At 44.7% G+C, this 25549-nt stretch overlaps 1 long non-coding RNA gene across 3 annotated transcripts; it reads left to right on the forward strand.

Moving 5' to 3' along the window:
- The first annotated feature begins 2093 nt into the window (after window positions 1–2093).
- LOC126996679 (uncharacterized) lies at window positions 2094–2755 on the forward strand. 3 transcript variants are annotated; one of them, XR_007751353.1, is made up of 4 exons: window positions 2094–2168; window positions 2211–2378; window positions 2463–2588; window positions 2673–2748. It is a non-coding gene; the product is annotated as an uncharacterized LOC126996679 (long non-coding RNA). The 3 variants fall into 3 exon arrangements; XR_007751352.1 differs by lacking the exon at window positions 2094–2168 and having other exon boundaries at window positions 2237–2378; window positions 2715–2755; XR_007751351.1 differs by lacking the exons at window positions 2094–2168; window positions 2673–2748 and adding an exon at window positions 2631–2645 and having other exon boundaries at window positions 2237–2378.
- Window positions 2756–25549: the final 22794 nt, after the last annotated feature.

A 25549-nucleotide genomic window follows, 5' to 3' on the forward strand; every position in this document is an offset into this window, starting at 1 on the left:
TAGGCACTCCATCAGGTCCATAAGCCTTCTGAGGATGGAGGCCAGAGAGGGCATAGAAAACATCATTCTTAAGAATCGTAATAATAGGCGCAAAGGAGGAATATGCCCTGAATCGTCCAGAATGAAGAGAGAAAATCTGAGTAGAGTTCAGCCTTAGATATAGATGAGATGGCGGTGCTGCCGTCAGGATTAACCCTAGAACACTAACCTTAGAAAAAGTCACACCACTACTAACCATGGGTACATCATACCCGATTTTGAAAAAAAAATAAATAAAATTAAATGTAAAGTTTTAATGGAATAAAGTTACATGAAGGGACTTCAAACTTTGTATCTTGACTTAACATTAAGAAGAACTGAAAAACGTATTGTTTTGGTATGAAAATCAGGTACTGAAAAATGTTACTAAAAATAGGAAAAATGTTCAAAAATTTCAAAAAAAAAAAAAATTCATAAAAAAATTTATCATCCGATGGCTTCCAAACTTCTTGTATGGCCTCCCAGGTCCTGTGATCCACTGCACAGGTGATCACTAAAAAAGTACGTAAACAATATCCTAGGGACATGTACAACACCCTGTATCACCAACCATGGGTATGCCGCACCCGAATGTAGGCCTACAACAAAGGTGAGCAGAGAGAGCGAGACAACGTGACCTTCCCCTACACTGTCAAGCGGGCACATGAAGCTACTGAGGAGGTGGGTACCCTCAGAGCACCGGAACCATACACAATGGCAATGACGTCATTCGCTTCGGGTACCTCATACCCATGGTTAGCGTTCTAGGGTTAAGAAGAGGAGGGAAAGATAAAGAAGTGAAATTGGAGGAAATATTTCTGGTGAGAGAGAGAGAGAGAGAGAGAGAGAGAGAGAGAGAGAGAGAGAGAAATGAATTTATCTTAAGAAAAAAAAGTTACTGCTAAATAATGGCCCACTTTTCTTAAATGCATAATAATAACAGTATTCGTAAATTCAAAGTAATAGCCTAGTTTCATAAATGCAAACGAATCGTTTAGTATTCTTTAATGCAAAATAATAGCTTTGTAATTCAATTCGATTCATAATAGCCTACTAGTTTCTTAAATGTGCCGGGTGGCATGGTCGATGACATTATTGCATAACACTGTCAAGAGAGAGTTAAATGGTGGTGTCATTATATATTTTTAGACCATATCAAAATATTTGTGCACGTTATTAATGTTTTCTTCGTATTTTCTTAGCAAGGACGTTGCAGAAATGAATACAATATTTATTCAAATGCATAATAGCGTTGTAAACAACTTAAGCTGTCAATGACTAAATTTGAACGAAATGTAAAGAAACATTTTCGTCCGCGAATTAAAAACTTGTTATCAGTGTGCACAACTGACGAATTCATATGTACTAAATTATGGAGAGTGTATATGTAGTGACGTATCTGAACATTAACCTCTTTCCATGCGGTGTATATATTTTAAAGTCGGGGCCGGTGAACGAAACTCAGTGGACAGTGTGTCAACACTTGTGTCCCACGATTGTACGCCAGGCAGTGAAAGCATTGGAGGACCGGGATGATGTGGGGACGTACTGTATAGGCTGTGCTGTCAATGGCCATATGTGATGGACGTGGGCCTTTGAATTTAATGCGGATCGCCAGTCCTGGGGTCCTGGTGCCGTTGATGAATTTGCCAGGGAGCCGGCAAATGGCACTCGGTTGGGAGTGGGACCCTCCCAAAACAGTCAGTTTGTCAAGGATGTCAGTGTCAATAGGTGGTGAGGGTGAGGGCAGGAGTGGATCCAGGGCCACCTAGGTGTTCCCCGGGGGAAGGTTGGGAGGCCCTTTGGGAGGGGCTAGGTGGCGGGTTGGATGTTGTGCTCATGGAGCGGGTTGGTGGGATCAGGAGTGTGGTGAGATACATGTTGTTTGTTTTTGTTGGAAGGTACGTCACCGTTTGGAGAGAGTGGCCGTTTGGAGGTGATGGTGGTGGTGGCGTTCATGTCCTCGGCGGGCGGGGGCTGTTTCCCGGTGTGGTGTCATGAGCCGTCCGGCTATAATAAGACATCCCATCCTGATCTGCGCATGCGCGGAACCCAATGTTTACAAACACAGAGTGTTGATATCGTCGTTTGTCCCAGGCAAGATGGCGGCAAGACACCATGGCAGCTTTTTTGACATACAAGGGGTGTAGGTTACCTCATTTATCACATTTACTGATATACAAGGGGTGTAGGTTGTCTCATTTATCACATTTACTGACATACAAGGGGTGTAGGTTGTCTCATTTATCACATTTACTGATATACAAGGGGTGTAGGTTGTCTCATTTATCACATTTACTGACATACAAGGGGTGTAGGTTGTCTCATTTATCACATTTACTGACATACAAGGGGTGTAGGTTACCTCATTTATCACATTTACTGACATACAAGGGGTGTAGGTTGTCTCATTTATCACATTTACTGATATACAAGGGGTGTAGGTTGTCTCATTTATCACATTTACTGACATACAAGGGGTGTAGGTTGTCTCATTTATCACATTTACTGACATACAAGGGGTGTAGGTTGTCTCATTTATCACATTTACTGACATACAAGGGGTGTAGGTTACCTCATTTATCACATTTACTGATATACAAGAGATGTAGGTTACCTCATTTATCACATTTACTGACATACAAGGGGCGTAGGTTGTCTCATTTATCACATTTACTGACATACAAGGGGCGTAGGTTGTCTCATTTATCACATTTACTGACATACAAGGGGTGTAAGTTACCTCATTTATCACATTTTCTGACATATAAAGGGTGTAGGTCATCTAATTTATCACTTTAAAAAAGATAAAGAATAAACTTAGGTGGGACGTTTCATGATAGGCAGTCAACAAAAGACACGGTACCGTGTCATAGCTCATCCACCCTCTGTTTGTAAAAAGTTTGCAGACAGATCAGGATGGGATGTCTTATTATAGCGGCTGTCTCATGACACCACACCGGGTCCGGTGTGGTGTCATGAGACATCCGGCTATAATAAGACATCCCATCCTGATCTGCGCATGCGCAGAACCCAATATTTACAAACACAGAGTGTTGATATTGTCGTTTGTCCCAGGCAAGATGGCGGCAAGGCACCATGGCAGCTATTGTGGGAAAATGGCCAAATTCAAGGATGACATGGACCCTATTATTCAGATACTAATAAATACATAGGAAGAACAGACACCAGAAGACCTATCGGTCTATGGCGAGGGTGTCTGTTTACTACCGCTACTACTAGTAATCTACGTGTGGTAGGACAGGACAGAATAGATGAAGGCTCCTCCACACCCACCTCTCCCTCCGGCAACGTGCCGGCAGGAAATAGTTAGAAGAGAACACTATGTACCTTTAAGGAAGAAAGGGGACATGGAAATTTTACAGTAAAGAGAGAAATAAGAGGATATTACTACCCTTAACTTACACTACTGGTAACCTAAGCTGTGGGGAAAAATGACTTCATTACATAAGAACATAAAAACATAGAAACACAAGGAGAATGGAAGAGGACGAGTGGCCTGCACAGGGCAGCCTCAGGATCCCCCCTAATACTCAAGATGGGTGAGGTGTAGTTTCAGGGGCACAGGGGAGGCTTGATCCTCGTTTTACCGGCGGTACTAGGCACGGCACCAGTAACCTGTCACCTTACTGCACCCACACCTCACTCCACCTGTCATGCAGACATTAACTGTTGCTTTACTCTAGTGTTAACTTACGCTACTTGCAATCTAGGTTGTGGGGGAGAATAATATGAATTTAGGTTGACGTCTTGCTGCAATCTGTCTGAAAACATGCGAAGAAGGGTCAGTATAATCTTATATCCCTGAAGTACTTATCCAATGAAGACTTGAAGCTATTGATACTATGTGCGCTAACTACTGACGGTGGGAGTCTATTCCAGTGATCGACGACTCTATTATTGAAAAAAACTTTTGCGCACCAATGTGTTACATCGGTTTCCCTTTAACTTCATACCGTTGCTGCGTGTTATTGTGTTGGTGTCTCTCTGAAATAGACTATCTGGGTTAATGTTGTCGAATCCATTAAGGATTTTGAACACTTCAATTAAGTCCCCTCTTATCCTTCGCTTTTTTAGGGAAAACATATCTAAACGCTTTCAACGCTCGTCATATGGCAAGTTTCGGAGCGCTGGAATTTGTTTGGTTGCTCGTCGCTGTATCCTTTCTAGCAAAACTTGATCTTTGACATAGTTCGGTGACCAGAACTGAACGGCGTATTCTAGGTGTGGTCTTACAAATGCTAAATATAATCTCTTCATAAGTTCGGGTGATTTATAATCAAAGTTTCTTGAGATTAACCCTAACATCATATTGGCTTTTTTACTCGCTGCAGAAAATTGATCACTCATTTTAAGAGTGTTACTGATAATGACACCAAGATCTTTTTCTTGTTTAACTTCGCTGAGCTCATGTCCTTGAATCTGATATTTAAAGTTAGGATTTTTTTCACCTATGTGCATTACTTTACATTTATCTACGTTAAAACTCATTTGCCATTTTTCGCTCCAGTCGGCAAGTCTTATTAAGTCTGACTGAATCTTTTCGCAACATTGACTGTTCATTACCGTACCTCCTAATTTGGTGTCGTCGGCGAATTTGGCTACTTTTGATAGAATATCAGTTTCTAAGTCGTTCACGTAAATTATGAATAGTGTTGGCCCCAGGACCGAACCTTGGGGCACGTGTTTTTTGTAGGCACGCCACTGGTGACGGGTTGCCAAATCGATGCTTCACCATTAAGAACTACACGTTGTTCTCTGTTGGTGAGCCAGTTATGAATCCACGCACATAGATGGTCGTTAATACCGTGGGAACGCAGTTTGGAAATAAGTCTAACGTGAGGAACTTTATCAAACGCTTTCTGAAAATCAAGGTAAATTACGTCATATGGGCTTCGGGCGTCCCAACATGTATAAACATCGTTGAAAAAAGTTAATAGGTTGGTAAGGCAAGACCGATTACTACGAAATCCGTGCTGACTATCAGTTATCAAATCATTTGTTTCAAGGAAAGTGATCATTTTATCCCTGATCATTTTTTCGAATAGTTTAATTAGGACAGACGTAAGGCTGATAGGACGATAATTACTGGCTTGTTTTGTATCTCCTTTCTTAAAGATCGGAGTAATATTGGCTGTTTTCCACTCGAGAGGCACACTAGCCTGTGCTAATGACTTGTTGAATATTAATGTTATGGGTAATTCTAGCTGTTGACTACATTCTCTCAACACGCGAGGAGATAAATTGTCGGGGCCCGGAGATTTATTTGGATCTATTTTCTGCAGGTACGCACGCACTTCGCTGATATCAATGTCGGTCAATGCAAGCTTATGTTCTTCAGGGCCTTGAAAAATTTTCTTCGGGGCTTGAATCGATGTCATGTTCTCTTTTGTAAATACGCTACTAAAGGTTGAATTTAGGACCGACGCCATGCCTTTATCATCACTAATCGTATTGCCACTTAATAGTAGTGGGCCGATATTATTTTTAACAGTTTTTTTTGTTTCTTATGTAAATGAAAAATAACCTGGGATTTTTCTTAGCATAGATTGATTTTTTTCATCTCATATTCGCGTTTCTGCTTTCTGATTTTCCTTTCGCACTCTCTCTTGACATTGATGTAATTAGTATGATCCTGTGAATTATGTGACAACTTATATTGTTTATACAGTTTTCTTATTTCGACGATAATTTTTTGTAGGTAATTATTCATCCACAGCGGTTTTTGATTATCAGTCCTTCGTGGCTTGAGTGGAATGAACTTATTTACACTCGCAGTGATTTGTGCAGTAAAACGATTATACATTTCTTGAACGCTGACGTTCTTGAGCAACTGATTCCAATTTACTGAAGCCAGTTCTCTTTTTAGGTCCATAAAATTTGCTTTACTATAATTAGGTATTAAGAGCGAGTTTGCTCGTGCTTTTGTTTCAATATTTAAAACGCATCTGGTTATATTGTGGTCACTGCTTGCAAATGGCTCGCCTACCTCACACGCGGTTATGAGGTGGCAGTCGGTCGTGAAGACTAAATCCAGAATGTTATTTCCTCGCGTCGGCGTGGTAACTGTTTGATAAAGAAATGTATCTTGCGCAAAATTTAATAATCTAGTTCCTTCCCTGTCGGCAGATAGTGCAGACCAGTTAACAGAGGGGTTATTGAAGTCGCCGCATATTATTGCATTTCTGTTTCTGATAATTTTATTTATCTCTGCGTAGAGATTTCCATACATGTCTTCATTTGATTTAGGAGGTCGGTAATTTACGCCCAGAACATACTTTTCATTATGGATCGTCGCTTGTACATACAATGAATCATAAGCCTCTGTTTCGGTTATGTTAAGCTGAATGACTTCTAAATTACTTTTAGCATATATTATTACACCTCCACCTTTTTTGTGTAGACGACACTTAGCAAAAGCGTTGTAACCATTGATAGCTACTTCACTTAACTGATGCTTGTCAGGCGTATTTAGCCATGTTTCTGTGGTCAAAATGAAGTCGGGTTTTTCAGTAATTGCATGAATTATCAAGTGGCTACGCTTCTGAATAATGCTACGGGCATTTACATAGAAGTTTAATTTATTCGCCGAGTGTGCGCCATATATCAACTGTCGATTCACTGGAATAGTGCGTCAGACCCAATTATCTACAGCTACCTCTACCTCACCACCCACCTGTGGCTGTTGACCTGACCGCTACCTCAGTATCCCCCACCTGGGGGTCTGGCGACCTGACCGCTACCTCATTGCCCCTCACCTGTGTGGCTGTTGACCTGACCACTACCTCAGTATCCCCCACCTGGGGGTCCAACGACCTGACGTCCTCCTCAGCACTACACACCTGTACTTCCTCCCTCACCTGAGACCTGACACTCCTACCTCTGTGGACCTCACCGTCTGACTGAAGACTCCTCCCACTCCCAGCCAAGCCGGAAGTTTCCACACCTCGTTCCCGCTGCACCTGACTTTTCTTTAACTCTTTCAAAACTTCCTCATCCAACACTCGGCCCAGCCTCGCCTTGCCTACACAATTTAGGTGAAGTCCATCGTTAGCAAACAAGGTCCTGTCATGAATAAAATGATCCCAGACGTCCACAAACATGACTCCCTCACGACTACACAGATCCCTGACTCGTTCGTTAATCCCCAGCATTCTACTGAGAATGAGGGAACTAACATCATGCCGAGGGAGCAATCCACACACAACTGAACGCCGCCTGCTGTCCCTCAACTTCCCGACAAACTTCCTGTACTTATCTAGAACCTCCTCTGACCTACCTTTAACTACATTATTTGTTCCGACCAGGTAAACAAACACTGTCTCCTCTGAGGTAGTGACGACTAAGTCGTCAACCTTCTTAGCTACATGCTCAATTCTACGTCCAGGAAAAACTACATGCCTCCGCCTCGCTTCCTTCCTACAAAACTCCTTGTCCTGCTGTCTAACTAAACTATCACCGACAAGAACGATGCTAGGATCGCTCTCAATTTGGTCTCCTAACACCTGGAACCTGTTCCTCGTCACGACACCACTGTAACTAACATCTGCTGCTACAGCCTTACTCCCTTTTCTAACCTGCTGGAAGTAATCTAAGGTACCTACCTTCTTCTTTACCTCACCTACTCTATCTTCCAACATCTCTACCTTTTCAACTACCTTAAACTCACTCTCCCCGACACTAGCTACATCCAAACCTAACACACCCTCCAGAAACTGTACCTTGCTATCTATTGCCTCTAACTTAACACTTACCTTGTGTTCAGTTTCACAGAAAAAAACATACAGTGTAATCGCCATTTTCCTGGTTGAGGAAGTCCTTCGTGAACTCCCTCCTGCAAGTCAAACAGGGGAACCGTGCTGCTGGCGGCATTTGTCCTGACTCTGCGAACGGGTCGGGAGAGAGCTACCACACGTCTACTCAGTACGGCTGGCAGAGTGCGAGTGGAGAGTATCCAAGAAATATGACTGTCAATGAGAAGAGAATTCTGAGGAGACAGCGGGATAATATTTACTGAAATACAAGGGTGCAGGTTATCTCATTTATCACATTTACCGACATACAAGGGGTGTAGGTTACCTCATTTATCATTTACTGACATACAAAGGGTGTGGGTTATCTCATTTATCACTTTCAAAAAGATAAAAAATAACTTAGGTGGGACGTTTCATGATAGGCAGTCGACAAAAGACACGGTACCGTGTCATAGCTCATCCACCCTCTGTTTGTAAACAAAGCCCGCGCATGCACAGATCATGGGATGTCTTATTATAGCGGCTGTCTCATGACACCACACCGGCAGTGGAGGCCCCGGATGGGAGAGGTGGGTGGGTGGAGGCAGCCTCGCGGCCTCCTCCCGGGTCAGACGACATTCAGGGGGTTGCCAGGGGTGTCGTGCAGGGCAAGGGGTGGTTTGGGGAAGCACTATGGTCGGGGGTCTGCGCTAAAAGCGGCATAAACGGCTGGCTGGGAGCAAGGGACCGCAATACAAGATTTTTTTTTTTTTTTAACGTTGTTGCCTATTGCGCCGGTAGGCATCTTCCCGGTGGGGCCTGATGGTCGGCCCCAAGGCTTCTTCCAGGTGGGGTCTGATGGTCGGCCCAGCCCGTTCTGGCGCAGGCGAGTGTTTATAGTGGCGCCATCTTGCATTGGTTCATGCTGCCCCCCGAAACTCATTCTTGATTCGCTTGGACGGCTTCCTCTGGAGTCCGGGTTGATGGGTGGTCTTCAGGACAGCATGTGGGTAGTTTTAAGCCACTCGGTGGTGACTGAAAAATCCGAGGGGTAGCGTGGGGAATCGAACCAGCGTCGTCCATCACGCGGTGAATGTGGGCCCAGTACGCTACCAGTTCGGCCACCGCCTACCCTAAAGATGGCTGCCAGCAGCGAAGTTCAGGTTCCTATATCCACCCTGGGAGTAGTAGTATTGTTGTTGTCCAGAGCTTGGGCTTGGTCAGGTCTGCGGTCCTGTTCACAGAGTGTGAGAACGAGGGAGACGACGGAGCAAGGGAGATGACCAAGGCTGATGACGTCACGCTGAGCTGGGGGGGGGGGGGGGACCGCTTGGCGCACCCATGCCAGAAGTTGACTCCTGTCCTGCACTTCCATGTCGAGGTGTCTGGCGCAGGCGGGGAGGAAGATTCCGACGTAGAGGCAGCGCCAGCAGCCGCAGCAAATGGGGATGAGCAAAATCTAATTATAACAAGTCTGGTCACTTCCCGTGAAAATCTCGTTGGGCCCGCGCATGGCGTCAAGTATCCATCAAAGGCGGGGTCCGTTCTCCTTTGCGTGGAACGGAGTCAGTCTGCAACGAGACGGGGTCGGGTGCACAACGTTGACGTGGACCAGGATGCCTAATAAATGTGAAGTAGGTGGCTGCACATCCAATTATAAACACAATCGTGGAATTCTGATTTTTTGTTAAATAATAATGGTAAACTTGGAGTTAATAAAGAAATAATAGAATGACTGAAAAGGTAGTATACAGTGGACAAAATATAAAAAAATACAAGTCACCTATTAATTACTCTGTTTTCTGTCCTCGGACCATGGAGGTAAAATTTGTGGAGTCGACATCAGCCCTAAAAAGCGAATCCGCCGAACTGCCATTATTTAGGGCCGCAAGGTTGTGGACACCCGCCAGGTGTCAGGTGTTGCCAGGTCAGGTTGCCCCTTAATGGGCTCAGCCAGGCTGCCTGCTGTTGTCAGATTAAGTATTTGTGAGATAAATCTACCGCAACAATAAATGTACAGTTCTCAAAAAACCCACCATCATAATGAATGAGACGGGGTTGGAGTTAACAACTACGGCAGTGGACGTGAGCTCTCACCCGGGTATCCCTCATTTTGCGGCCCTAAAAATGACAGTTCGGCTGCTTCAACTCAATGAATGGGATTAGCGGGCAGTGTCGACTCTACCAATTCTACCTCCATGTCTCGGTCTCACCGAGGCAATATGACGTCACCTCTTTGCCACGCCTCTCCTGCGCCTGAACAGACTTGTTATGATTAGTCTTTGGAGATGAGGAGCGATACGGGCAGGAACGGCTAGCATGGCCGGCAGCGCACCACGCACACTTTTCCGGGGCAGAGCAGTATCGTGATATATGTCCGATACCCCAGCACTTGAAGCACCAAGGCTGCTCGTCTTTCATCCTCCGCAGCTCACAGGGTGGGAGGCAAGGGAGGAAACTGAAGCTGACATCTGGTGGGGGTGGGTCTTGGAGGCTCCATGTGACAACTAGCCGGTTGGTTGATGTCGTCGTGCAATATAGACAAAACGGAAGGTAACCGCAGCCATCTTGACTTCAGCCAACTCCCGATCGAGGCGAAACGTCTTGGTGACGTCAGACAGCCACCGAAGCTTAATTTCAACTGTTGGGTCGTCTCTAAAGTGAAGCTTGACGTATTCGGTCCTTGGGGCAAAAGCTGAAGGGACATTTGCTGGCTGAGAAGGTGTCCTTTGAGGATACAGGCGGGGGAGGGAGTTATCAGGAGCCTTGGGGTGAGGTGTGTTGTAGGGCCTGGATGTTTTGGTAGCGCGAAGCAATGATTCGCTGTTATTGCACGAGCCGTGGCCCATGGGGCGCTTGGAGGAGGTGAAGGCCAGAGAGACATGGTGGGGGGATGCAGCAGGGGTGGACCCGCGTCGCGTGTCGAGGCCAAGTGGAGGCCAGTAGTCCTCAGACATGGCATCCTCATCGCTGAGTGCCAGGTCTCTCTCAACCTCAGCAAGGGAGGAAGGTCCTGAATATTCCATATCGCCTCCGCGATGTGGAAGAGTTCATTGCGTTGGCATCTTCCAACAGAGGGGGTGAAGTGACGTGAGCATGACGGAGTTAAGGTGGCGTCACAATGGACCAAATCTGGCGAGCACGAGCTTTTGCTGGCAGCTTTTGCTGGAGGGATGGCTTGCTCCCGAGCTTTTGCTCCTGCGGTTTGCTCGCCGCTTGGACGGGGAGCAGCTCGGCGAGCCGCAAGCAGGCAGTCAAATGAGCTCTTTGGTGCACCGATATGTGAATAATATATATTATCTAGTGTATTGAATCCGTATACCCATGATATTAGAAAATTTATTCACATACTCCTTTTATGTTTGACGGTGTTTGTAATATTTTATAATGTTGAGAAAAGTAGTGTTGGATTTTATTTTGATTTCCAAAACCAAGACCAAGACCGCCCAGGCCAGCTGATATAAACACTCGCCATGGTCACCTCTCCTCGTTCAAAATTTCACTTGTCCTCCTTCATTATACACTCTTTGATAGTAAGAGTCAGGGACCATCCCGAGGTATGGGACCACAGCCATCCAGATTTATGTAAGTCTACGCTGAAGAAAGTTATGATGTTATGATGTTGTACACATCATATGTTTCCCTCCCGAACCCAGACTCATCTTTTCTTCTTTTGAGCTCGTTGAATAACGGCAAGTAATGCCGTCACAGCTGCACACTTAGCCGTAATGCGAAGCGTAGGTGTTGTAGGCGCCATGGTTGAGGCTTTGTTTACAATGTTGCTCGCCGCTCGCCCCTCGTCGCTCGTCAGTGTGACGACAACATTGACTTGCTCGCGAGCAAAAGCTGCCAGCAAGAGCTCGTGCTCGCCAGATTTGGGTCCAGTTTGACGCCAGCTTTACACGTCACACTCCGCGTACTGCGCATGAGCAGACGCGGGAACCTCCATCAGGAGGGGCTTGGCCAGGTGTAGGAGATTTTCATGGCAAAAATATGGCTAAGTCCAACAGTCCACAAACACCACAATGCCACTGAACTGACGACTGGGTCCTACCGTCGTTATCCGCCAATGCCAGGGAATAGTAACCAGCTAGATCAAGGAAAAATCCTCAAAATCGGAGGAGCTCCAAGATGGCCTTGTTTACCTCTCACAGCCCACGAGAGAAGAGCAGAGAGAGAGAGAGAGAGAGAGAGAGAGAGAGAGAGAGAGAGAGAGAGAGAGAGAGAGAGAGAGAGAGAGATAATAGGATAATTTGCAATTCCGAAGAAAGATTATCCGTAAATTATACACACGTCAACCCTTGATCAAAGCTGGGGAGAAATTGCAAAGAAATTTTCACCATGGTAACATGTTAACTTGTGATGGAGCTGGGTCACGTCACGTCAGCTTGGAAAACTAAATTCAACGTAGTCTAATTCAAAATTGAGAACAATGAGTTTTTCAATACTGTCTAACTTTTCCCGTTACATATTTTCACTTTGCCATCTGTACTGATATGGATCACGCTGTTGGAAATGACGCAAGATAAACTTTGAATGACACTATTCTTAATGTATGTATTTTAGTTGAAACTCGGTTGAGAGGGATGTGTTATTTGGAGGTATGTGTGAGTATGTATATGCGTGTGAGTGCACGTGTCTGTCTCTGTGTGTGTCTGTGTGTGTCTGTTGTTACATCCCGCGCTGAAACATGGTTGAGTGAATTACGATGCACAATTGTCTAAGGGTGAAAGGTTAGTACAACCGGGTCCATTTGGCTAAATAACAAGAACATAAAGTATAAAAAGAATTAAGAACATTTATATATAATATTAAATTTCAATCACACTTAACTCTCTCTTACGCCCAACAATCATTCAGATACAACTAACAATAATTAATACAGTAATACAGTCAAGACATATCGTAGCTTGAGAGTGCGGTATAGTTATAGCCTAATATCAGTACGTAAATAATACGGTAGTACAGTCACAGGACAGCTTGGCTAGAGTCTGCTGTAATGTTTTAACCATATATCAGAATATAAATAACACAGTAATACAGTTATAGGATAGCTTGACTTGAATATACTGCAATGTTGACACTTAACCTACTGGTCACCTGTTGCCTGGTGTTGTGATGGACAAAAGACTTCGGCTGAGACTGTGTGTTTCTGGCTCTGGGGTTCTATTTTTAACCGTGGAAAAGGGTAGGGAGGTTAATGAGGTGAGGCCGGCCCTTCGAAACCGATAAACGGATTCGAACCAGTGATTTCACTCGCAGAGACGGGGGGTGGGGGAGGCCGGTCAAGGACTAGCTCACGAGGGATGTGTGTGTGAGTGTGTGTGTGTGTGTGTGTAGGGCGAAGTACCACTTTGCCCTAACATATTCCCGCTGAAGACGGCGTAACTATGAAGGAGTGGAGCCGTACTGGTGGTTTATTGGAGGTCATGTCCTGGAGAGTGCATCAGCCATACAGCTGTCGGACCCTCTAATGTGGTGGAGTTCAATGCTGTATGGCTTTAATAACAACGACCACCAACGCAGGCGTTGGCTATTAAACTTGTTGTGGTTGAGGAAGGACAGGGATAATGGTCCGTGTAGATCTGAAGAGGTATGTGACTTGGATGGATGTGCTGTACCTGGTCTGATGGACATCAAATTTGGCCGAGTGGTCTGCTACAGGATGGAAAATGCCTTTCCGCTCTTGCAACAGGATAGCGCCGCGCGCGTTGTCACTGGCGTCCGTGTGGAGCAAGAAGGGCTGGGTTAAGTCTAGTGTGATGAGGACAGGACCCTGGGACAGGAGGTCCCTCCGTTAACAGGATCAGCTCCTTTCGAGTGGTAGGCACGGGGTAGTTCATGATGGGGGTCACATTGACCGATTTAGGTCGAACACAGCCCAACTTCATGTCCCAGGTAGGTCGTCGTCGCCTGTTCGAAGATGAACTTGGCAAGCTTCACCGTCCAGCCATCGTCCTGCAGCCTTGCTAACACAGTTTGGAGCCGTTCGAGGTGGTACGGCCAGGTATATGAGATGATGGGTTGGCAAATGAACTGCCTTGCTGAGCCCTCTCTGTTAAGGGAATTTGGTACTATACCCTTTTGTTAGATCGATCTTGGTCCCGAACCGTGCTTGTCCTATCTCGACAATGAGACCGTCTACCCGGGGCAGAGGGTAGGCGTCTGGTTTAATCACAGCGTTGACCGTACGGTAGTCGGTGCATAACCTCATATGTCCGCCTTCCTTTTTGATGAACAGACACGGTGAGGCCAACGAAGATTGGCTGGGGGCAATTAGATGTTCTTGTAACAGGTAGTCGACCACCTCCTGCATCCGTTCCTTTCTAAGAGCGCAGTCTGTAAGGGTTTCGGCGGATCAGAGAGGTGCTAGGAATTAATTCAGTGTTACATCGTTTGGGATGGTCTTAGAACACGCTTGAGCGGGAGTTTTCTAACCGTGTGTTGTTTTGGGAAGGTAACAGTTTGTATAGGTGTTTGTGTAAGTTTTTTTGATACGACATATCTAGGTGGTCTTTCCTCACCTTAATTTACAACAATATTGTTAATTACTACACAAGGTTGGTGTCTAGAGTCTGGGCCAGATGCTGGTAGGTGACTTTGGTAAGATTAATGTAAGTTAACGTAAATTAATTGAGTGGGTTTACGGTGGGCTTTTTTTTTTTTTTTTTTTTACGTGCCAGCCTATAGCGACGGTAGGCTTTCTTGAGGGGCCTGGATGGGAGTCGGCCCCAGCCCGTCATGGCGCAGGCAAGTATTTTATAGTGGCGCCATCTTTTCTTAGCTCATGCTGCCCCCCCCGGAGCTCGTTCTTGATTCACTTAGACGGTTTCCTCTAGAGTCCGGGTTGATGGGTGGTCTTCATGAGTGCATGTGGGTAGTTTTAAGCCACTCGGCGGTGACTGAAAAATCGCAGGTGGAAGCGGTGGATTCGAACCCGCGGTGAATGCGGGGCCCGCACGCTAACCACTCAGCCACCGCCTACCCTAGGTGTATAAATACTATACGTGGTGTCATTTACTTTCTTAATTATTATATAAGAACCATGATATTTGGGCTGTAAAGGGGAGCCGGGAATTGATATGAAGCCAATGACTTTATCACCTTCAAACGTTCTCCGTTTAGCCTTTATGTTAAAGTCGACTTTTATTAATTCTTGGGAATGTGTAAGGTTGCTCTTATCCAGGTCCTTGGTAGGGTTGACGTTTAATGGAGAGTTTGTTATGGCTGATGGCGGGACCACCAGGTCGCCAGCCAAATCACTGAATAACAAGGTGATATTTGGAAGGAGTCTTCCTCGCTCTCTCCATCAGTTACCATACCCTTAACCAGCGGACAGTTCATATAGACTTTGGCGAGATTAATGGGGAAAGACTTGTGAAAGTCTTTGATGTATACTTTCCTGCCACTGTAATTCTTATCTATGCCTGGAGGGAAGTATTTGAAGATGATGGACTGCGCCGAGGCAGTATAGAGCGTTATCTGAACTGGGTGACTCTTTTTCCCAAACTCTAAAAACACCGTATTAGAGGATCTCTGAAAGGTTTTAATAGTTTTGGATTTAGTTGGGTGTTGAGTGAAGCCACAGCTTTAGGAAAGGTGCTTTGTTTTGCTACCTTACATTTTGGATCAGGACAGTCTTTATGACATGACCAAACTTTTTACAAAATAGGCATATTGGACCCGTAGCAAGGCTTTAATCCACAGATTTGTCTTCCTGCGATTCTGCACGTGACTTTACGTAAGGCTGAACCTTCCTACCCCCGCAGCGCCAGGACGATGAAAGAGGTAGAAAACACCAGCAGTCTTAGTAACTTTTAATAGGCTTGTTTCCCCTTTGGCAGACAGATGCACCACGATGGAATAAGGGATTTTTATAGTGAATTCTTCAAACGCGATTAAATTAATCAACTAGTCAAACGAGGTCACTAAGGCACACTTGAGCCAGCATTGGAGGGCTCGAAGCTTCTCCGACGCGAATTCCATAAACGTCTGATGGGGGAGTTTGTGTAAGATCCGGAACTTTTGTCGGTAATCCTCGTTGGTAATGGAATAAGAGGAGAGTATAGTTTATTTGACAGTATCATAGTCGGTGTTGTTTAGAATACCTCCAAACACCGTCCAAGCTTTGCCAGAGAGCTTAGGCTTGAGGAGCAAAACCCGGTCTGCTTTTGGTATTTCGAAATGGGTAGCAGTGGATTCAAATTCTCGGAAAAAATAATCTGGGTCTTATCGTTGAAGGTAGGGAAGAGTTTTACGAAACTGTTGATGTCTGGTTTACTGGAAATGGGACTCTCTTTTTCTTTAGCGCTTAACTGAATGACATCTAGCTCATACTGTCTTTGTTTTCTTTATCCTTTAGTTCATATGCTTATTTAGTTTATACATATTCTCTGTCATGTTCACTTTGTCTTCATACTCCCATTTCATCTGTTCATGTTATCTTTCATATTCCAATTTCATTTTAAGATATTGAATTTTGACTTTCTCGATTTCGAGCAAGAGTGTACTTTCAGGAGAGCTCTGAATACCTAAAGGGTCATCTTCAAGTTCGGTTTGTGAATCTACTCCAGATGAGGATGTATAAGAGTCATTATTAATTGCATCACGAGCAAAAATTATGTCGAAGCTATGATCAATGTATCTTAATTATTCTTTAGGTACTCTGGCAGCTTTGAGTTCTTCAACAAACTGGTTGCCGATACATTCCTCAATGTTGAGTGCAGCGTGAGGTATAACGGCGCTCTAACTGAGAATAACAAAGTAGGACAATGAGTATGGTTGTCAAGACGCTCACTAGAGTTAATACTCAGTTATCTTGAAAGTCTCTAGAGCCCAGAGTGCCTTGTTGGTTTTTTTTTACTATATTGGACTCTATAGAACCAATATGGTGGTATTTTCACATCATCTTAGCATTTATGGGAAATATAGTATGTTACATATTTGTAACATTGGGTCTTACGAGTAGATTAATGATCAATATGAAATGTTACACATATGTAACATCGGGTTTTCTCGGTTATTATTTATTCCCTCCTTATATCGGTAATAAAAATGACAGTGTTTCGATTTCGAATTCAATTTATTGTGTTATGATTTTATAAGCATACTGCCTTGGACATAAATATATTAGAATTGCACATCCACACAATGACCTTTCCTCATATTTCTTGAAGGAGCTGGAGCAGACTCTTTTTGTTCTGTAGAAGGCCGTCCTCGCTTTGGAGCTGTGTTCACTTCAATCAGTGTTGTTGCCACCTGTACTTGAACATTTCTTCTTATGAGAATTGACTTCTTTGGAATCTGAAGAAGGGCAGAGTCACGCCTATACAGCAACCAGGCGTTGATCATAGCCATGGCAATGAAATTCTAGAAAAGAGTCATGTACCATCTCCGAGACTTCATGTGACACTTATATTTGGCAAAGAAGCAGTCCAGGAGGTCTATACCCCCCATGAGGCTATTGTACTCTTTCACAGTGAGGGGAATCTGGACCTGAACATGTTTTTTTTTCTCTCTTTTATCCCATCGGGACACTTGACTTGTTGGTTCTGGGCCAGCGTAAGTAGAAACTAATGTCACCGCCCGTGTATCACATTTCACTGCCACAAAATTGTGATTCTGCTCCTCCCGGAAGACAAAAAATCCTCTTCCATGTTTCTTAAGAACAGCATCAGATTCAAGGTTGCAATTGCGGAGACGATTCGGTATAATTATCCCCAAATGATGACTTGCCTCTTTTACCTTGATATATATCAAAATCATACAAAATTCCACTTGCTCGAGCTCTAGCCAAAATTTTATAGCCCCATTTGTGAGGTTTGCCTTTCATATATTGTTTTATGCCACTGAAACTACCTTTGAAGGGGATCATCATCTCATCAATGGACTCCTAGAACCCTTCATTAATACCGCCCCTGGTGTGATATTCAAACACTGAGCTCAGAACATATCTATCCATGGCCTTATTTTCCAAAGTTTGTCCATTTTGAGAGCATCAATACATGTGGAGTTGTCCACAAAATGAATTAATGACATAACTGACTGGAAACGGTTTCTACTCATTATGTCTGCTACGGGGGCATACCTAGTGTCATTTTCCCAGTACTAAGCCCGAACACCAGACATGTGTACAATGCCCATTCTGAAGTACATGCCAATCACTTGTTCAAGCTCTTTTCTGGAAATATCTATAGATTTTTTTTTTCTGTACACTGTACAAATTTGTATTTTGTACAACTATATCTAGCATATCATCAGTGACAAATTCCTTGAAATTCTGATATGGTGAGCCCAGTTTTCCATATGATGGAGGAATGAAATTATCTCCTGAAAAAAAATGTATTTGTAACATCATATGTTTTCTTACGCCTGCAGTAGACACTTTTTTTTAGCCCATCCTTTGCTAACTGGTGCAGCAAAACTGGATAGTGGTTCATCATCTCAGGAGCTGAAGTCATTATCACTGATAACATATGAGGGAATCCTAGCAGGTACAAATGCGATGTCATCATCAACATCCCCACTGGTTTCAGCAATGTCACTCGTGTCGGCATCAATGGTGTCTAGTATTTCGTCGATACATAGACTACGTCGTGAAGCCATTATCTGTATATAGAAAAAAAAATACATAAATACAAAATTGTCAGTATGGCATAAGCTACACGTAAGCGTAATAGGCTATATCAACAGTATAGCCTAGTATTTACCGGCCTGTATGTAAAACTACACAAGCTAGTGTTCAGTATTATATATAATTTTTCGTATAGGACGAAAACCAGTTGCTAACAACGTAGAAAAGTAAGCGGTACAACAACAGAAGATATTACAATGACAGCTTTTTATATGCCAAAGACCCAATGTTACATAATTATGTAACATCATTATATAAACATCAATCACAATGAAAATACAACATCTTTGATGTTCCTTATCTCATGCAAATCTTTAATAACATCTAATCGATTAATTCCATCAGAACAATTAAACCATACTTACGCATTATTAATTGTTGAGATGACTCAAAGCCGAGCAAAATAAACGCAGGTTCCACCTACGCCATCACCAGGGAGACTGGGCCCTCTCACGTACTTATAGAAAACAGGAAGCTCACCTCACCTCAGCTCAGTGTTACATCGGTGTAACACTGGGTTATAAAGATAATGAAATTTATTTTATAAAAAAACTAAATTTGTATATGACTTATCAAAATGAATGTTACATATATGTTACATGGGGCGCTAGAGGGTTAACGGGTGGCGTAGCGGTGGCGTAGGTGGTAGCGTACTGGGCTCACATTCACCGCGTGATGGACGACGCGGGTTCGAATCCCCACGCTACCACTCGGATTTTTCAGTCACCGCCGAGTGGCTTAAAACTACCCACATGCTGTCCTGAAGACCACCCATCAACCCGGACTCTAGAGGAAGCCGTCCAAGCGAATCAAGAACGAGTTCCGGGGGGCAGCATGAGCCAATGCAAGATGGCGCCACTATAAACACTCGCCTGCGCCAGAACGGGCTGGGCCGACCATCAGGCCCCACCTGGAAGAAGCCTTGGGCCGACCATCAGGCCCCACCGGGAAGATGCCTACCGGCGCAATAGGCAACAACGTAAAAAAAAAAAAAATATATATATATATATATATATATATATATATATATATATATATATATATATATATATATATATATATATACATATATATATATATATATATATATATATATATATATATATATATATATATATATATATATTGATACGTATTTGCACGGGCGAGGCGTAATGAGCATCAAACATATATACAGATGAGGCGTAATGTACTTCAAACATATGTCCTAAATCAAATCAGAAGTGTAACTCATTTGAATCTGAAATTATCTTGGGCATGAACAGAGAAACGGAAGGGAGCGACCCTTAGAGAACGGAACACTTTTGAAGAGGTAACCTGCCAGAAGGATTATAACATTGAATGTAACAATCCCACAATTATTACATTCCGGACCTGACATACAGTACTCTAATCAGCTTAGGGGTGATCAGGGTTACATTTCACTAAGAATATACAAATTACAAGTGAAACTTGTCTGGTTTCACAATTGAGGAATCTCGGCGGATGTGGGAGACAGAAAGCTTCCCCTGATGGCAACACTAATAAGGCGCGGACTAGTTAATAGTTAATTCTAGTTAACATTTACTGCTTTTACGCCAGGCCTTCACGAAATATTCATAGGCAAAAGTATATGTCAATCCGTTATTCTACCATTAAAATCCACCTCAAAATATATACGGGTGACAAGAAAAAGGTGGCAACACAAGCAGACACAAGGGTCACAACACAAGGATATATAGATAACACAAAATATTCACAGATATTTACATATAGATAACGAAAAATAGATAGAAGGATGTGAGGAGTGTCGAAGTAAACAAATATGTCCCTAAGCGTTCGTTGACTAGGCGTTAAGTATGCGAACTCTGCTTAGCCAAACGTGTAGCTCCATTTGTGCTGCCGTATTTACCTATTAACAACTATAGCCTATCGACTCTAACTTGAGCCTTTAGGCACGGCTCCCCTGAGCCGCGCTACTGCCACATCACCCCATCACTCTCCTCAAAGGAGCTCTCTCTCTCTCTCTCTCTCTCTCTCTCTCTCTCTCTCTCTCTCTCTTATTTACGTTATATATAATATATTTTGCTTGGCTGTGCAGACCTACGTGAGTCTTCCGCGGTGGCAGAAGGGTGAATGGTGCGGCCTGGCGCCAGTTGCCAAGGTCCCACAAGCGGCAATGTCGCATAAGCCACGTTGCCAAGTGAAATGGAAGGTTTACAGAGTCGTTGTCTTTCCCTCATATTCCAAGTCATTCATAACATCCTACTGTCGTGTTATATATATATATATATATATATATATATATATATATATATATATATATATATATATATATATATATATATATATATAAAATCCATAAAACGATAACGTACAGACTAACATTGAGACAGATCGCCATGGTCAGGTCATCGCTAGATGTGTAGACAATGAGGGGTTCCCCGGGCCAAGCCACAGGGCTCAAGTTAAGAGTCGATAGACTATAGACACTCTTTAATGATGATCCCGGATGGTTCCCCACTTTTTTGTGTCCCGTTGAGTTGAGTGAATTTCGTTGCACCGTGTGGTGCCCGGAAATTAGCCTCCAGTAGCTTAAATGAAAATATATATTATGTATTGTACAGACGAGTCAATGTTTACCAGTCCTGTATTACCCTGTTGGTGGTAGCGAGTGCTCTCAAGTGCTAATAGGTTCCCGGATAGAGAAACTCGATATCCGTCAGGGTGACTTTATTTGGGCAAACATACACAGGTTATTAAGGCACGCACAACACATAGAATAGGTGTTTGTTTGTGTATGCGTTTGTGTGGATGTTGTACTGTGTGGATGACATAATTGTTGATGTGTGTGTGTGGAACAATGTGTAAGGGTGGACAACAAAAGGACATGGACGGACAGTCAAAGAAAAACGAATACAAGAAAAGTTAAACATTGAAGACGCGACACGGACTGAGACAATACAAATACACTTATTAGTCTGTGCCTGTAGCGCCCATCTTCTTAGTGTCACTGAGGGGAAGGAGCACGGAATTTGAGCGGTGACTACTACAGATACTCCCCTCCCAGTGACTTCAAAGAAGGAACGATATCTTCCTGTTGCGGGGATGTTGATACGCAGACGGTGTTGTTTCGGCGACGGAGAGCTGGGGCGCCTGGTCTGGGGCCAGCAGGTATGCCGGCTTGACCCTGTCTATGGAGACCGCGTCCTGAGAACCATGTTTGTCAATCGTGACAGTCTTTCTGGTCCGTCTCAGGACGCGGTAGGGTCCTTGGTATGGCTGCTGCAGGGGCCGCCGGACGGCATCCACGCGCACGAAGACGTGGGTGCAAGTGTTGAGGTCCTGGTTGACGAAGGTCTTCTTCGGGGAAGAGCGAGGCTGCACCGGCTGAAGGCTCCTCATGGCACCGTTAAGGCGGGCGAAAGTCCTGGACGCCGCAGGGGGTTGTGTCAGGTGTAGGCGCTAGAAGTTCGCCTGGGAGCCGGAGGTTGGTGCCGTAAACTAGTTCACCCGAGGAGTGGTGCAGGTCTTCCTTCAGGGAGGACCTGATGCCGAGGAGGACCAAGGGAAGAGCCAGGGACCAATTGTAGCGTTGGGTGGAGGCCATGAGGGAGGATTTCAGCTGCCGATGGAAGCGCTCGACCATGCCGTTAGCCTGCGGGTGATAGCTTGACGTTCTGTAGCGGCGGATGCCGAGGAGGGTCATAACTTTGTTCCACACGTTAGCCTCGAACTGGCCGCCGCGGTCTGAGGTGAGGCTGAGAGGGACGCCGAACCTGGAGACCCAAGTAGCGATGAAGGCGTGGGCGACGGCGTCCGTGGTGATGTCAGCGATGGGGGCGGCCTCGGGCCAACGTGTGAAACGATGCACGCAGGTGAGGATGTAGCGGTGGCTTACGGAGGGTGGCAGGGGACCAACAAGGTCGATGTGGACATGGTCGAACCTCTCCGTGACGGGCGTGAAGGTGCCGGGTGGAGAGTGAGTGTGTCGCATCACCTTAGAGGCTTGGCAGTCGGTGCAGGTTTTGGTCCACAGTCTGACGTCTTTGTTAATTCCCTCCCAAATGAAGCGGGACGTCATCAGGCGCTGCGAGGCTCGAATGCCAGGATGAGAAATTTCGTGAAGCTGGCGGAAGGCCTGATAGCGGTGTCGCTGTGGCAGGTAGGGACGGACGGTGGCTGTGGAGACGTCAGCGTAGAGAGTGACCTTGGTGCCTGGGAGTGTGATTTTCTTCACTTTAAGCGCCGGATTGTCCAGAAGCTTCTCCAGCTCTGCGTCGCCGGACTGATCGGCGGCTATGGCGGCGTAATCAAGTGAAGAGGACGTCACAGCGGTAATGTTGCGGGAGAGGGCGTCAGCTGGAGCGTTGTCTGCACCTTTGATGTACCGGATGTCAGTGGTGAACTGCGAGATGTAGTCCATGTGGCGAAGTTGACGTGGTGTATAAGAGTCTTTGTTCCTCAGGAAGGTAGTAGTGAGGGGCTTGTGGTCGGTGAACACGTGGAAACGACGGCCTTCAATGAAGTAGCGGAAACGTTTGACAGCCTTGAAGATGGCGAGAAGTTCCCGGTCGTAAGCGCTGTACTTGGCTTCAGACTTGGAGAGCTTAAGGGAGAAGAAGGCAATCGGCTTTCAGGCGTTGTCGACGAACTGTTGTAGGACAGCACCAGACCCAGTGTCGGAGGCGTCTGTTGCAATGGAGATCTCCGCGTCATGGGCAGGGAAGGACAGCATGACTGTGTCGCTGAGCAGCAAGAAAGGCGACGTCAGCGTCCGGAGTCCAGGCGAGAGTGACCGATTGGCCACGCTTGCAGGGCTTCACCATGGCGTAGAGGGGCTGGAGCACGAGAGAGCAGTGTGGGACGAAACGGTTGTAGAAGTTAACCATACCCAGGAATTCCTTGAGTTGGCGCTGGGTGGACGGCTTCGGGAACTGCTGGATGGCTTCAGTCCTTGAGTTGAGTGGACCGATGCCCTCTGGAGTAACAGTGTGGCCAAGGAAGGTGAGGGAAGTAACACCGAGCTCAGACTTGACCACGTTGATCTGTACTCCGTAGTCTTGCAAGCGGGTGAGAACTTGGTGAAGGTGCTGTTTGTGAGAGGCTTCATCCGGGCTAGCGATGAGTAGATCGTCTATGTAGGCGAGGCAGAAGGGTAAGCCGCGGAGAACTTCGTCGATGAAGCGTTGAAAGGTCTGGGCCGCGTTCATGAGTCCAAACGGGATCCTAACGTATTCAAAGAGACCGAAGGGCGTGATGACGGCAGTCTTCGGTATGTCGTCAGGATGGACTGGAATCTGGTGAAAGGCCTTGACGAGGTCCACACGTGAGAAGATGGTGGAACCAGCAAGTTGGGACAAGAATTCCTGGATGGGCAAACATACGCAGGTCATTAAGGCACGCACAACACATATAATAGGTGTTTGTTTGTGTATGCGTTTGTGTGGATGTTGTACTGTGTGGATTACATAAGTGTTGATGTGTGTGTGTGGAACAATGTGTAAAGGTGGACAACAAAAGGACATGGACGGACAGTCAAAGAAAAACGAATACAAGAAAAGTTAAACATTGAAGACGCGACACGGACTGAGACAATACAAATACACTTATTAGTCTGTGCTTGTAGCGCCCATCTTCTTAGTGTTACTGAGGGGAAGGAGCACGGAATTTGAGCGGTGACTGCTACAACCCCTCCCTCCTTCCCCCTTTCCTCTCTTCGAGTCAATGTCTAGACGCGTGTCCGTACACTGTTTTCAGTTGATTTCGTCCTCAGTAAATTAAAATTACTTCGTGTACTGTAAAAAGATTCCCTCTCCCCTCTCCCCAGACTTGTTACCTACTTAATAGTCCCCAAGATGCTTAAGTTTAACGTTTCCCTCCTGCCACCCCTCTCCCAAGTAACATACGCAATCTAACACATTCAGATTCAGGATCAAAGGACACAGGGTCAACCGGCTCGCAGAAAATGACGTCAGCATGTGGAGCGAGGAGAAACGAAAGTATTCACGTCGAAGGGTAATGCAAATAAAATCGGAAGTATTTACATCGAGCGGTAACTCAAATAGTATCTAAACAGGCTTTCATTGTCTTGGTCTTTGACTGACAAATATCGCATCTTCTAGGTTTCTGTAGTGAATTTAACACAGAAAGAAATTACGTACACACATCTTTAGGTAATGTTTCTGGCTTATACCGACTATAATTCACTTGACTGTCTATATGTGCATATTCTAGACACAGTATAAAAATACAAAACATGCTAAATACCTTTTTGGCCACAATGGGAAAGCCTAAACCTTAAATCTAAGAATAATGTTATGCCGGACGTGTTACTTGGGTTCCGTGTCGCCGTCAGGAGACTATGTGGAAGGGAGATATGTAAACACCTTGCACAGCTTCTATAGTTTAATATTCTTCCTTAGTAGTACAATTCACTCTGACTCTTCACTGACCACTAGCTAACTTACTATGACAGGGACTGACTCCTCTCGCCCTCTTCTATACATATACCGAACAGAACAGTTTAGAACGTTACAGTATATATTCGATCATCAGAGCTGGGCGCGTTACTGGATATCGGGTAGTCCGGTACCGCTCCTCCGCACCTCGAAACACATATAGTCCGTACCTGTACTTCCGCGCCTAAAATTTTTTCACTCGTTCCGGTACCGCACCTCCGCACCTCCGGTACCGTACCCAAAACTATTAAAGCGCGCCTGAAAAATCTAGTCCGTACCTTAAAAAAAAGAAATACAAGGCAATACTGCAGCAGCATTATTATTATCATTATTATTATTATTATTATTACCATTATTTTTGTTATCATTATTGTCATTTTAACGCATAGAATCTCCACCACCTGAAGTAAAGTAACTACTTTTACACTCATCATAATTATCATACCTCAGTACACATGCAACACAGAAAATTCCGGTTAATATCATTCAAAAGAGGAAGAGAAGATATGGGAATAAGGAAAGATATGTTGCTGATTCAGTTTACTATATGTATCTTTCACAAATGACTAGGTATAAAAATGATTCACAAGTTTACAAGTTCATTATAATTTACAAGTCTTGCTCCTCCTCCATGTGCTGCTGCCCCACATCCTTGTAGTCCAGGAGGTGCATGTTGCCCCTTACAAACACCAGCTGCTCGAAGT

The sequence above is a fragment of the Eriocheir sinensis genome, chromosome 10 (genome assembly GCF_024679095.1).
Source record: "Eriocheir sinensis breed Jianghai 21 chromosome 10, ASM2467909v1, whole genome shotgun sequence".
Lineage (NCBI taxonomy): Eukaryota > Metazoa > Arthropoda > Malacostraca > Decapoda > Varunidae > Eriocheir > Eriocheir sinensis.